Source organism: Narcine bancroftii, chromosome 1, assembly GCF_036971445.1.
Source record: "Narcine bancroftii isolate sNarBan1 chromosome 1, sNarBan1.hap1, whole genome shotgun sequence".
Classification (NCBI taxonomy): Eukaryota; Metazoa; Chordata; class Chondrichthyes; order Torpediniformes; family Narcinidae; genus Narcine; species Narcine bancroftii.
The window spans coordinates 270,422,337-270,435,013 of record NC_091469.1 but is presented as its reverse complement, the minus strand read 5'-3'; the positions used below and the strand labels follow the sequence as shown (position 1 = coordinate 270,435,013).

At 42.3% G+C, this 12,677-nt stretch overlaps 2 protein-coding genes across 7 annotated transcripts in view; one reads left to right on the top strand and one right to left on the bottom strand.

Annotated features, from left to right (window-relative positions):
• saxo4 (stabilizer of axonemal microtubules 4) overlaps window positions 1-12,677 on the bottom strand; it is a 331,023-nt gene that overhangs the window by 153,146 nt on the left and 165,200 nt on the right. The gene's annotated exons all lie outside the window — the stretch shown is intronic.
• eps8l2 (EPS8 signaling adaptor L2) overlaps window positions 10,695-12,677 on the top strand; it is a 165,796-nt gene continuing 163,813 nt past the window's right edge. The window contains exon 1 of one of the 3 annotated variants that reach the window (XM_069898844.1): window positions 10,695-10,785. The gene's annotated coding sequence lies outside the window, so the exon portion shown is untranslated. Of the gene's footprint in view, window positions 10,786-10,818; window positions 11,015-12,677 lie in introns of those variants that run through there. The other 2 variants (XM_069898836.1, XM_069898838.1) reach the window with 2 other exon arrangements.

Below are 12,677 nucleotides of genomic sequence, written 5' to 3'. Positions count from 1 at the left end.
ATGCTAATGGAGTTCTACAGTGCTTTAGTGAAAAGTCTGTAAACGGATGGAAAGATGGATGGTCTGAATATCTTTTTTCTCAATTATTGGATCTTCTTGAAAATGGCAAAAGGAAGAGACCAAGCGAGAATTAAGAATAAAGATATGTTGTTTATAAAATGTTTTTCTTGGTCTGATACACCTTATAGCAATTCACAACCAATAAAGTTCATTGTTATGATAAATAGATTGTGACATTTGCCTACAGCAAGTTTCCATAATAGTAACAAAATAATGGACAGATAATCCGTTTTGTGGGGGTTTAGTCAAGGACAAATATTGACCAGGATGCTGTGGAGAAAACCCCGGCCAGCATTTCTTCAAAACCATGATTGATTAGGATTAAGCACCAAACTGTATGTGTCCCCTTAGAAGAGTGAAGATTGCCATCTTGCCTCTTATGTACATTCGGCCAATCTAATTTACCACATTTTTACAATATTTTTTTGCTTAGAATTTGCACAAACTAGTTAGGTTACATTTTAATATTGTTGCAGACTAGAAATGTGTCTACTTGACGTTTTGAATATTTTAGATGGTTTCTCATTTGTAACACCAGGTGGCAGACTGTTTTGCAATGATCAGCTCTGTTGTACACAAAGAATGTGAATCATTTTGATTTTAATTTATTGGCACCAAAACATCAGAATCAGAATTTATTAGCATGATCAAGTCATGAAATTCGATGTTTTGTGGCAGCTTCACCATGCAACCATTCATAGAAACCACCTTACAGCAATAATTAAAATAGTGCAGGAAAAGTCAAAGTAAGGCAGTGTCTTTGGTTCACTGATCATTCAGGAATCTGATGGCAGCAGGGAAGAAGCTGTCCTTGTGCCAATGAATGCTCATCTTTAGGCTCCTGTACCTTTTTCCCGATGGTAGCAGAGTGAAGAAGGCATGGCCTGAGTGATGGGGGTCGTTGAATATAGAGGCTGCTTTATTAAGATTACTTTAGATGTCCTTAATGGAGTGAAGGTTGGTGCCTGCAATGTCGTAGATCGAGTTAGCAACCCGCTGAATGTTTTTCTTGTTCTGAGAGTTGGTGCCTCCGTACCAGACAGTGATGCAACCAGCCAGAATGTGCTCCATGGAACACCTGTAGAAGTTTTTGAGTCTTTGATGACACACTGAATCTCCTCGAGCACCTCACAAAATATGTCCGCCAGCAAGCCCTCTTTGTGATTGCATCAACATTAGAGGCTCCAGGACAGATCCTCAGAGATTTTAACACCCAAAACTTTGAGGTTCTTGACCCTCTGCACTACTGAGCCCTCGACGAGGACTGGGTTGGATTCCCCTGACTTCCTCCTGTGGTCTACAGTCATCTCCTTGGTTGTACTAATGTTGAGCGCGATTGTTGGCATGGCTCCTCTCAATGAGCTGATCCTTCTCCCTCCTGTATGCTTCCTCATTGCCACAATCATGGACTGCAATATAAATAATGACCTTCAGCATCAGATTAGACCAGGTTAGTGGGAGAACACTTCACAGATTTGGTGAGTTTGTCCTGTTTGGGACCTTCTGTCCTAAGTGCTTGACAGCCATGTCCTTGAGAATTGTTTCAATAGCACATCATTCTTTTTTTATATCAGCAAAGCCTTTCAGCCCTGAAAATCAATGTTTTCTTTCTTCAGTGTAAATGAGCATTTGTTCTAAAATCTTTGCATTAAACGATTTGCAACAAGGCAATTGAATTATTTGGATGTTCTCAATGGACACTTTAGTATTGACTTTAAAGAGACAGGTAAAGTTAGAATCTAAATATCACAGCTTTGATCCTGATCTCAATGATTTCAATGTCCAGATGAAACTAATGCTAGAGTCAAATCTAAGGAATATGATGAAGAATGCAGCATATGATTCAAAAAGTAGGTGGTTAGTTCACTTGTAATGGGGACTAAACAATAAATGACAAGATGTGAAGTAGTTTGGGGGAAAAAAGGACCTTGGAACGTATTTCCAGAGATCCTTGTTGGTAGCTATTGGAATGGAAGATTTAAACCATGTTTTTTTTTACTTTTGCAGCCTTTGCTTCTGCAAGGCTGAGAACCTGCTTGTTTTTTAGAATCAGCAGACATAAGCTAAATTCCACCAAGGGGCCAGAGATGCAGTTATCTGACAAAAGGACATCTGTGTACCAAGAACATTTAATCTTCCTGCTTGTTTTGGTCACAGACTGTCAGAGGCCTAGCCTTGATGCAAAATAAACCATTGCATTCAAAGTGATAAGCTGAAAATTATGTTATTCGATAGAAGCCTAGCATGCTAGCTTGCTCACTTATCTTTCTTGCTGTGCTGGGAATAGGTGCTTGGGTAAGCAGTTTTTGGGTAATATAAGCCATGGTCCCGCTGCTGAAGTTTGAAACTCTCCAAGAGGTGGCAACATCTCTCAGCAAGAAGAAGAACTTCTAGAGTCCAGCCAATGTCCCGGTCAGGGGAGGTGGTGAAGCTGCTACCGGTGTCCCGACAACCTACTACAAGTGTGCAGTCGTTGCCTCGCTTCGGCAGTTGGGACCAGTCCAGGCGTTGATAAGTATAGTTGGGAAGGACTAGCATATTGTAGTTTGAAATCAGCTTTTGAATTTGTAATAAACATTTGTATAAACTGAACTGCTCTCGGTGTGTGTGTCTATTTTCTTTCGGTAGCTCAAACACTGTGATCAATCTAAAACGAACAAAGTGAGAGGTACAAGTTTACCCAGGACAACTATTCAATAGGGTATACAGGTATAAAACGAAATATTCACTTTACAAAAATTCACTTTTATGAAGAAACCTGTGTTCACTTTTACGAAAGAATTTGAATGGGTTTTGAGTGATTTTTTGGCTTTTATGAAAGTAGCCTGTAGTGATCTCTACGCGGGCGTGGAGAAGAATGACATGCACACCAAAACCTTGAAGTCGAGACTGGTTTATTGCACTGGCTGTTGCGTTCATATGGGCGTCAGGGCCCCCGCGTCATCGGAGCTCTGGCCTGGGATTCGCTGGCTTTCCCACCCCAGTTCCCCGTCTTCCTGCCTTGCGGGAGGTCACCTGGGACAACGGCCGGTGTCACCCCCAGGTCTGTGCAGTCGCCGGGTTCGTTGGCCATTTTGTGGGCTGGACGGCGACTCTGTGCACAGGCCGCTACTAGCTTTCATGAATGGGTCTTTGCTTTACACCATTTCGGCTTACAAAAGATTTCATAGGGATGCTCTAGTTTGGTAAAGCGGGGTATACCTGTACTGTATTAACAGAAGCATGGAGTATAACAACATGGTTATGCTGGGTCACAGCTTGAATTGCACATAATGCAGCTTTGGTTACATCATAAGAGGAAAGATGTGATTCCACACTAGTGGGTGCAGAACAGATTGATGAAAATGTTGCAAAATGATGGATCACGATTAAGTAAACAGAAAGGACCTCTCTTTCCCTCAGCAAAAACCAGAGCACAGATTGACAGGAATTGGTCAAAGCATTTGAAGGGCAATGAGGAAATATCTGAAGATATGTTAAAGGTCTGCAACTCATAGCCAAACATTTATTAAAGGCAGAAAGCTCTTTCACATTTCAACTATATTTTAAGAGCTGAGACGAGAAGCTGGAAAGAACAATGAGGCTGGGAAGTTATTTTTCACTGGCACAGGCACATTGGAGTTTCCAGGTTGTAAATATACTTCTGTGGTTTATCATGGCAAACATGATGCATGACATTGCATATATGGACATAATCCACACATGACTAATAATAATGGCAGCAATTCTTGCATGGGAATGATTGTAAAATACAGGTTTTCCCTGGGTTATGAACGCACAGTTTATGAACACCAAGTACTTATGATTGGATGGCAGTGGATTTGCTATACGGCTGTAGGCATTTTCTTCTGGGTGGGAATAGGCCACCTTTACTCTCTGTCTCGCCCCATCCCTGACCTGCAACAATTGTGGGCTGGGTCAAGCTGGAAGTACTGTGCAGACTCACTTGTTCAGTGAGGCCATCTGGTGGCTGCCCTTTCCCTGCCTGCTCTCTCCCCCATTATAGACATTTCTGTGATCATATCCCACATTCTGTTTTTGTTAATTTACAACAGACGGGCAATTCAGGTTTCAAACAATTCTCAAGAATGAAACCTTGCTGTAACCTGGGGACTTCCTGTAATTATATAGCCAAGACAGCATCGAGTCCACGCTGCTGAAGATCCAGCTGCGCTGGATGGGTCACGTCTCCAGAATGGAGGACCATCGCCTTCCCAAGATCCTGTTATATGGCGAGCTCTCCACTGGCCACCGTGACAGAGATGCACCAAAGAAAAGGTACAAGGACTGCCTAAAGAAATTTCTTGGTGCCTGCCACATTGACCACCGCCAGTGGGCTGATAACGCCTCAAACCGTGCATCTTGGCACCTCACAGTTTGGCGGGCAGCAACCTCCTTTGAAGAAGACCGCAGAGCCCACCTCACTGACAAAAGGCAAAGGAGGAAAAACCCAACACCCAACCCCAACCAACCAATTTTCCCCTGCAGCCGCTGCAACCGTGTCTGCCTGTCCCGCATCGGACTTGTCAGCCACAAACGAGCCTGCAGCTGACGTGGACTTTTACCCCCTCCATAAATCTTCGTCCGCGAAGCCAAGCCAAAGATAGCCAAGACTTGCATGGCGTTCTGAATTATGAGATAAAGTTTGATAATTTTACCTTTCTAATGGACATTCCAACAAAAGTGAAATCCTGAGGTAACATTTAATAATATACTGAAAAAGCCTAGCTTTTCAATGGAGAATGAATTTAATTGCATCAAACTGACGAAGGATTGTTAATTCCACTGCTGGGAACAAATATGGAAACAGAGAATCAAAAAAGTAGCTTGCGCAAGAACTCATAATCTTGAGCCAAATATTTCTGATAGTAAGTGAGCTTCTTAGTTTTGAACTTACTGAAAGTTCTTGAAAATTCAGAGTTGAATTAAAATTAAAAAAATTTCTAATTGCTTTTTTAAGATTAGCGTTAGCAGTGCCTAAGAAATGTCTTGCAGTTACATGGAAAATGAGTATTCATCAATGGTATGTGGAGCTGAGATCATGTATTCCTTTGGAGAAAATAACATATAACTTATGAAATAATTATTCTTTTTTTTATTAAAACTTGGAGCCCGTATATGGAATATATGCAATTAGATCATTAATTTTTTTTTCCCATACATTGGTGGTGTGGTCCCAATCCATGGCAAATGATTAAATGGTAGAAACAGAAATAAATTCAAAATTGTTTTGGGTTTAGTTCCACGGATCACAGTTCATTGACCATTTAGCTCATTATCATCTACAGCTACCAATGCTTTAAGGAAACAATGTTATTAATGTTGGGAAATAAATAAAGCACCCAATTATCAGTCGTGTGGCCCCATAAACAACAGGTGAAAAGATTGCCTTGTTCTTCAAAATATTAAATGAAGGATGATTTGGAACTCTACCAGGCCATGCCATGGAAACTTATATTTTGTTGATATTGTAAATAGTGCAAGTGAGTACAGTGGTTTTGATGGATCGAGCATGGCAGATGCATTTTATAGTAGGTAAGTGTGACAATCAAGCAAAAATATTTTTAAATAGCGCAAAGCTAAGAATTATGGTGGTATAAGAGTAAAACACAAGAGTCTGAAGTGATTGAAGTAAAAACACAATGCTGGAGAAACTCAGTAGGTTAAACAGTGTACTTTATGTAGCAAAGATAAAGAAACATAACCAATGTTTCGTGCTTGAGTCCTTCATTATGGTATGAACAAAATTATAGGCAGGCACCCAGACAAAATAGTGGGGGGTGGGGGGTGGAGATTTAAAATAAAACAAAAATTTTACAAGATTTTTCAAATTCAATCCAAATACATATGGTGTAATAAAATAAAATAAAACAAAAGAAACTTCTTGCTAACCATTCCGCCCCCCCCCCCCCCACCAACCCCCTACAAATGCAAGAAAAGAGAAAAAGAACAGGACAAGAGAACGACAACAGGAATACTTCACTTGTTGGTATTTTCTAATATATGGAGAAAGGGAGTGTCAAAGATTCATTTAAATATTAATACCAACACTTTGTAAATATGGGCACCATATTTTCCAAAATATATGGTATTTATCTCTCAAATTATAAGTAGTTTTCTCAAGTAGAATACAACTCCTAACTTCCGCATAGGGAGATGGTAGTTGATAGTCATAGGCACTTTCAGGTGACCAAAATCCCCTGATGCAAAGCCGCATATTATGCCCATATGCGACTGTTGGGAGGCCACTTGAAAGCGCAAGAGGCACATACAAGGCAAACTTTGTAACCATCCTCCGGGAGGAATAATCGCCGGAGTACTAAGGTCCCCCCGGCATCTGAATGCGGCTGCCTGAAAGCAGCTGCTAAGGGATGACAATCAGCTGGCGAGCGCCTGACAGTCCGCACGGAATGTCGCCACACTGATCCCACTGCTCTGCTCACTCCCCTTAGCCCCATGTCACTCCCCACATTGATCCCACTGCCCCCATGCTCTTCCCACAGCCCTGTATCAGTCCCCATATTGTTGGGCGGCTGGCGCAGGCTGTCAGCGCTGGGGCGGCCGGCACCGGCTGTCCCCACACTGATCCCACTGCTCTGCTCTCTCCCCTTAGCCCCATGTTGGTCCCCACACTGATCCCACTGCTCTGTCATTAGCCCCATGTCAGTCCCCACACTGATCCCACTGCCCCATGCTCTTCCCACAGCCCTGTATCAGTCCCCACATTGTGGGGTGGCCGGCGCAGGCGGTCAGCGCTGGGGTTGCCGTCGTGGGCTGTCCCCACACTGATCCCACTGCTCTGCTCTCCCCCCTTAGCCCCATGTCAATCCCCACACTGATCCCACTCCCCCATGCTCTCCCCACACCCCTGTATCAGTCCCCACACTGTGGGGCAGCCGGCGCAGGCTGTCAGCGCTGAAGTGCCCGGTGCAAGCAGACAGTGGGATCAGTGTGGGGACCAACACGGGGCTGTGGGGAGAGAGCAGGGCAATGGGATCGGTGTGGGGACCAACACAGGGCTGTGGGGAGAGCACGGGGCAATGGGATCAGTGTGGGGACAGCCTACACCGGCCACCCCACCTCTGATGACCCACGCTGGCCGTCCCAGCGCTAACAGCCCACACCAGTTGCCCCATCACTGACAGCCCATGCCGGCTGTCCCAGCTCGCCGCCCCAACCCTGACAGCCCGAAGGGACAGGAGCTGGAGTGCACTCCAAGGCAACTCCCATGCAGCTGTCCCTTTCAGATGGCCAGCGCTGCGCTTTCAGTGCTGCCACCTGAATGACCATTCCACAGGTCTGAATCCGCTTCTGCAGGCGCATTCTTGGCGGTGAATGCACTTGAAAGCAGCTAATGTGTATTTAGTGTCCCAAAGGGATTGTTTCTGTGCTGTGCAATTTGATTTTATTGGTGGCTGTGAGATGTAGTGGAGATAAGCAGCAATAGTATTGAATAATCTCAAGGTTCAGAGACGCTATGACCTTCATTTCCAATGGTAAAGCAGTTCAGGCACACTTGTGGAAATGTCCTGAGGTTACAGGAGATCTGAGATCTTAGTGAGGAGTAAGAATGCAGTTTGCATCTATTAGGTAGCACAGTTTCAAGGAAGCAAGGTTGTTCCTTCTGTACATACATACATGCTTTGGTTGTCCAGATCAGGTTTGAGCTACACTGTGTCAATGATCGCATTGTGAAAACTTTTCTCTACACAAATCAGATAATGTGAATGAATCAAATTTATGGATCAAAATTTTTCCACTGGGGCCAGTATCTTAAAATCTGAATTAGGCTACTCAGGGAAGGTAAAATAGAGATGTGATATAGATCAGGTATGATCCCATTGAATACTAAAATAGGTCTAAGTAACTATGTTCACGATCCATTTTGTACATGATGGTTTAATTGCCACACACCTCTCTGAAAGCCCGTCCTGTTGGTAACCCTCAGTTCTATTATTATTTGAATTGAGACTTGTATTTCTTTTTGAAATTCTCCTAATTTTTTTTCTTTTTCTTTCTTTGATACTTTAGGGGAGGATTGGTGGGTGGGGATGGAGAGAAGGGTTCACATTTGTTCTTAATTTTTTTTAGTTTTATTGAATATGTATTACATGGATGTGATTTTTAAATTTCTTAAATAAAATATTTTAAAAATAGCCGCACACCTCTGCAAAAAAGAGATGTGGCAAAGTCATGATCTGACTAGATTAATATTCCATAGGTCTAGGAGTTGATTTAAAATATAACCATGGCAGCTGGAGATTAAAATTCAATGACATGATTAAATCTGGAATAAAAGATGGTACAAGTAATTTATTAGATAAAAATATAAAAGGGCAAGGATATTTGCTTGTCTTTATTTTCTCTATACCCATTGCAATATTAATTCTTAACTGCCCCTTGAAGTGGCCTACACTGTAGTTTAGGTTAGGGAGAATTAAGAATGAGGTTGGCCTTGCCAGTGGTAATACAGCTCAGGAATGCATTAAAAACTCCAAAGTGTTTTAGATTCCTAGTAATATAACTCTGCAAAGTAAATCACTAAAGAGTGATGTTATGCTCAGAGACCTGCAGTTCAACAGGAAAGACATCCTTGTCCAAAATTAGCGACCTGATTCCCACATAGATTCAATTATCAGCTCTATGACATGATGCTGCTCTTGTGTTTTTGTTGTCAGGAGTTGTATCACTATCAAACTAAAAAAGGTGAGTTATTATTGAAGTGAAACAGGAATATGTGCAGACACTGTGAATGTAGTAAAAACACAAAAATACTGGAGGAACTCAGCAGCATCCAAAGGAGTTAAAGATAATGTGACAGATTATGTTATATTTATCTCCTTTATGCTCTCTCCTCTTAGCCCCATGTCGGTCCCCACACTGATCTCACTGCCCCATGCTCTTCCCACGGCCCTGTATCAGTCCCCATATTGTGGGGTGGCCGGCGCAGGCTGTCCCCACATTGATCCCACTGCTCTGCTCTCTCCCCTTAGCACCATGTCGGTCCCCACACTGATCCCACTGCCCCATGCTCTTCCCACAGCCCTGTATCAGTCCCCACATTGTGGGGCGGCCGGTGCAGGCTGCTTTAAAGGAGATAAATAACGACAGGTTTTTTAGTGTAGGCCACAAAAATATACAAACACCAACACAGATCTCATTTAAAATGCCAGAGCTCTGCTCAAGCCAGACAGTCCAGGCTCAGAGTGCCTTTGCAAATTTTGAAGAATGCCTATAAGGCCTTCACAAGTAGGTGTTAATTGGACATGCTGTGGAGTAATGGATTACTGTTTTGGAAAGCAACAGATGAATCAACTCGGAAGATTGGGCCCAGTGAGTCTGTTTGAATGCAGTTTGCTGTCCTAATAAGGTCATGTGGCTTTTCTCTGAGTGAGAGAGAGATCAGTTCTACAGATCAGCAGCAGCAGCTGGGACTGGATCAGGACAAGCTGGCAAGCTTGTGGGAAAACCCCATTTTGAAGACAGACTGTGAGTTCTTAGTTCAGCCTGGTCAAGGCCCTTGTGGTCCATAAAAGAGGAAATGGCTGGTTGCATAACATTTCACTTGAAATAAGGGAAATAAAAAGGATCTCTGTGGTGACCTGAAAGAAAGAGGTTATCATTTGGAAAACCCCGATGGGGCAAGTTTCTTTGGCCAGACACTGAAGTGGCTGATCAGAAGGAATCAGTTGTGGGTGTCCAACGAGCAACAAATCTCTCTGAAAACCGACAAGAACCTTTCAAGCACCAAAGTCTGGTGAAATTCATAACTGTTAAATTCTGTTCACAGTATAAGAATGGCTTGCAACCAGTGAACATGGAGGAGTGAGAATGGACTGTGAATTAAAGAACTTTTCTGAACTTACTCACACATTACATACGTGTACACTTAGAATTAGAAAGGGGTTAAGTTAATAGCAATAAGTTAAAGTTTGATCTAGTTTTCATGTTTAAAGATAATTAACAGTATCTTTTGTTTAAGTAACCATTTGTCTTGGTGAATTTCTATTGCTGCTGGATTTTGGGGTCCTCTGAACCTGTAATATTATACAAATGGCATTTCTAGCTTGAGCCCTTCTTCAAGCTCTGAGCAAAAAGCAGAGAAGTGTCTGAATTAAAAGGCTGTGGGAAAAGAAAAGAAAGGGCAGCAGGATGGGGATTAGGGGAGAGCACAGCCAACAAGCAAAAGATGATTATTGGAAGCAGATAGGAGGATAAGAGAGGAAAGGTGCAAATGATTGGAGCTGGAGGAAAGGAGGCAGAGAAGGGGTTTTTATGCCAGGCCTCTCCCTTGACCCCAGCTCCATCCACAGATAAATTTTTGAACTGGCCAGAAGCTCCTTGACCCCATATCACTTCCTGCTTGGATCCAGGCCAGATGCTTTCTGAGTCCCAGCTAATGTCTAAGCTAATAAAAGCTTTTTGACTCCAATCTACTTCCTCGTGGTGTCACTTGATTGCCCATCAGTATATGCTGGATTAGATTGTTTAAAAACTACAGCAATTGAGCATTTGGTTAATTGAAACAGCAGCTGTGATAGACAGTGGGAACACTCTATTTAAATAACAGCTGTGCTTGTTTCCAACGTAACCTGCTTGACTGCTTTAAGTACCTCCCACCTGTAGAGCCAGTATCTAGTGTGAGTTTGCCTTCTTCTTGCAGCATTGGGTGTTATCATGCCTCTACTGCATGTAGCCAGCTGAATTGAGACAGCCGGCAAGTAGGTAGGTGGTATAGTTTGTTTGAGCAATAAGGAGATCTGAAATTGGAGAGGTAGAGTGACGCAGAGAAAATTAGTCACATTGGTGTTACAAGACTGATTATCTGTAGGAACGAAGTACAACTGGCAGGGAGGGGGGAGAAACTAAAGCATTGAATCTTGAGGCAAAGGTGTAAATTGGTTTAATGGCTGAAAAGTTTGAGTGAAGGTGCTGACAGTGGGTAAATTTATTGGTAAGCAACTTGTTTTCTTATAGTATTTTTAAATGTCATATTAAGTTCTGAACTACCTGTATTTTTAAACCTTGCTCTCAATGGAATTCATGTAATTATTAACAAAACTGGTTCTGTAGTGTCAGGTCTCCATCTAGCATAACACAAATTACTTGGGATTTGCTTGTCAGTTTATTTGAATATAGATATCACTATTTGACTGTGAAGACTAACTTTGATGTATATCTGCATTGACCTTCCCTATATTGTCTAAAGGGGGCACTTGTCAAGTCTTTTTTTCGCAAGTTGGGAAATAGCCCCTATTTAACTGACATTCCAGTTAATTGGCACAGCAGTATCCTGGGATAGGAAGCCCTTTATTCCATTTCCACTGGGGCACTAATTGCTTTTCCACTGAATGTACTCTTCCTCTGGGATCAGAGTGTTCTACCTTCAAATGGAAATGGGTGACTTTCTGCTGTCCCTTTTTCATTGATTTTATCAACATCAGCAAACATTGGGGAAATGAGTTGGGGTAGAGGTGGTTAATCCCTGGAGTGAAATGATGTCATTTGATGCTAGTGTTCAGACAATGTTCCTTTTCTACTGGACCCTGTGTCAGATAATTCCTGGGACAGGGTGCCAGTAGGAAAGGGGCTTATTACTTGTGGTGGTGGTTGGATCAATGGTGGGTTTGTTGTGCTTGGTGTTGGAGGAGTAGGAAAAGAGGCACTGCATTTTAAAATCAACTTTTATTCATTCTATAATTTCACCCACAAATTACTCATTATTATGAGAAGGATTTTGATCTTGCATTGACAAATGAAGCATTACACCCTCTGATGGTTTTAAGAATCATATTTGTATTTTTGATAACTGTGAATCCACGAATGAATTTGAAATTTGTTTAAAATGTCTTTTAGAATTTGATGTTTGGAAATGAGTGCAATGGAGATTAAAAGATTTGTTTTGTTGAGAAATTTAAATGTGCAATTCTGTTTCAAGTGCTTTGTCTACAAGAATTATTTCCTGAATGAATCATGATTATGGATTTGTGGATCAAACTGCACATCAGAAAATCCAGTGGGCTCTTGTTCACAAACTGTGTGTGCTGGTAGAATGACATTTCCCATGAAATGTCCCTTCAGAGGTTGCTTGGGAAATTTTCCTGTGAATTTGAAATGTGCATGTCATTTGGTACTCTCAAAGCTGCCACAATGAAGTTAAACTGCTTCTTAGCAAGAGATGGGTCTCCAGCAGAAGGCTTTCTCAGGTGGACTTCCTTTGCTTTGAGCCCCCGAATCCTCAATGTATTGAACATCAAACTCGCCACGTCACTGCCCAGTCATCATCAACTTCACCACTAAGCCCGGTTTCCCTATGACCCTCAATCATTGACCTGATCCCTTACCCATGTTGACCCTTCCTACCACCCTTGTACTAATGGATTTAACCTAATGCTTTTCTTTGTGTACTTCTCATCCATGTGCAGTGCAAAGGAAACCATTCAGCAGCACTTAATGCCATAGGTACATTCGACCTTTGCCCATGGATTTCACATACCACACACTGAATCCTTAAGGGATTGTCCCTAGCTCAGGATCTCAACACTATCATGTTGAAAGGAACTTGAGTTGTAGGTCCATGATGAGGATATTTCTGTGTTAGCCACAGAATTACTAAA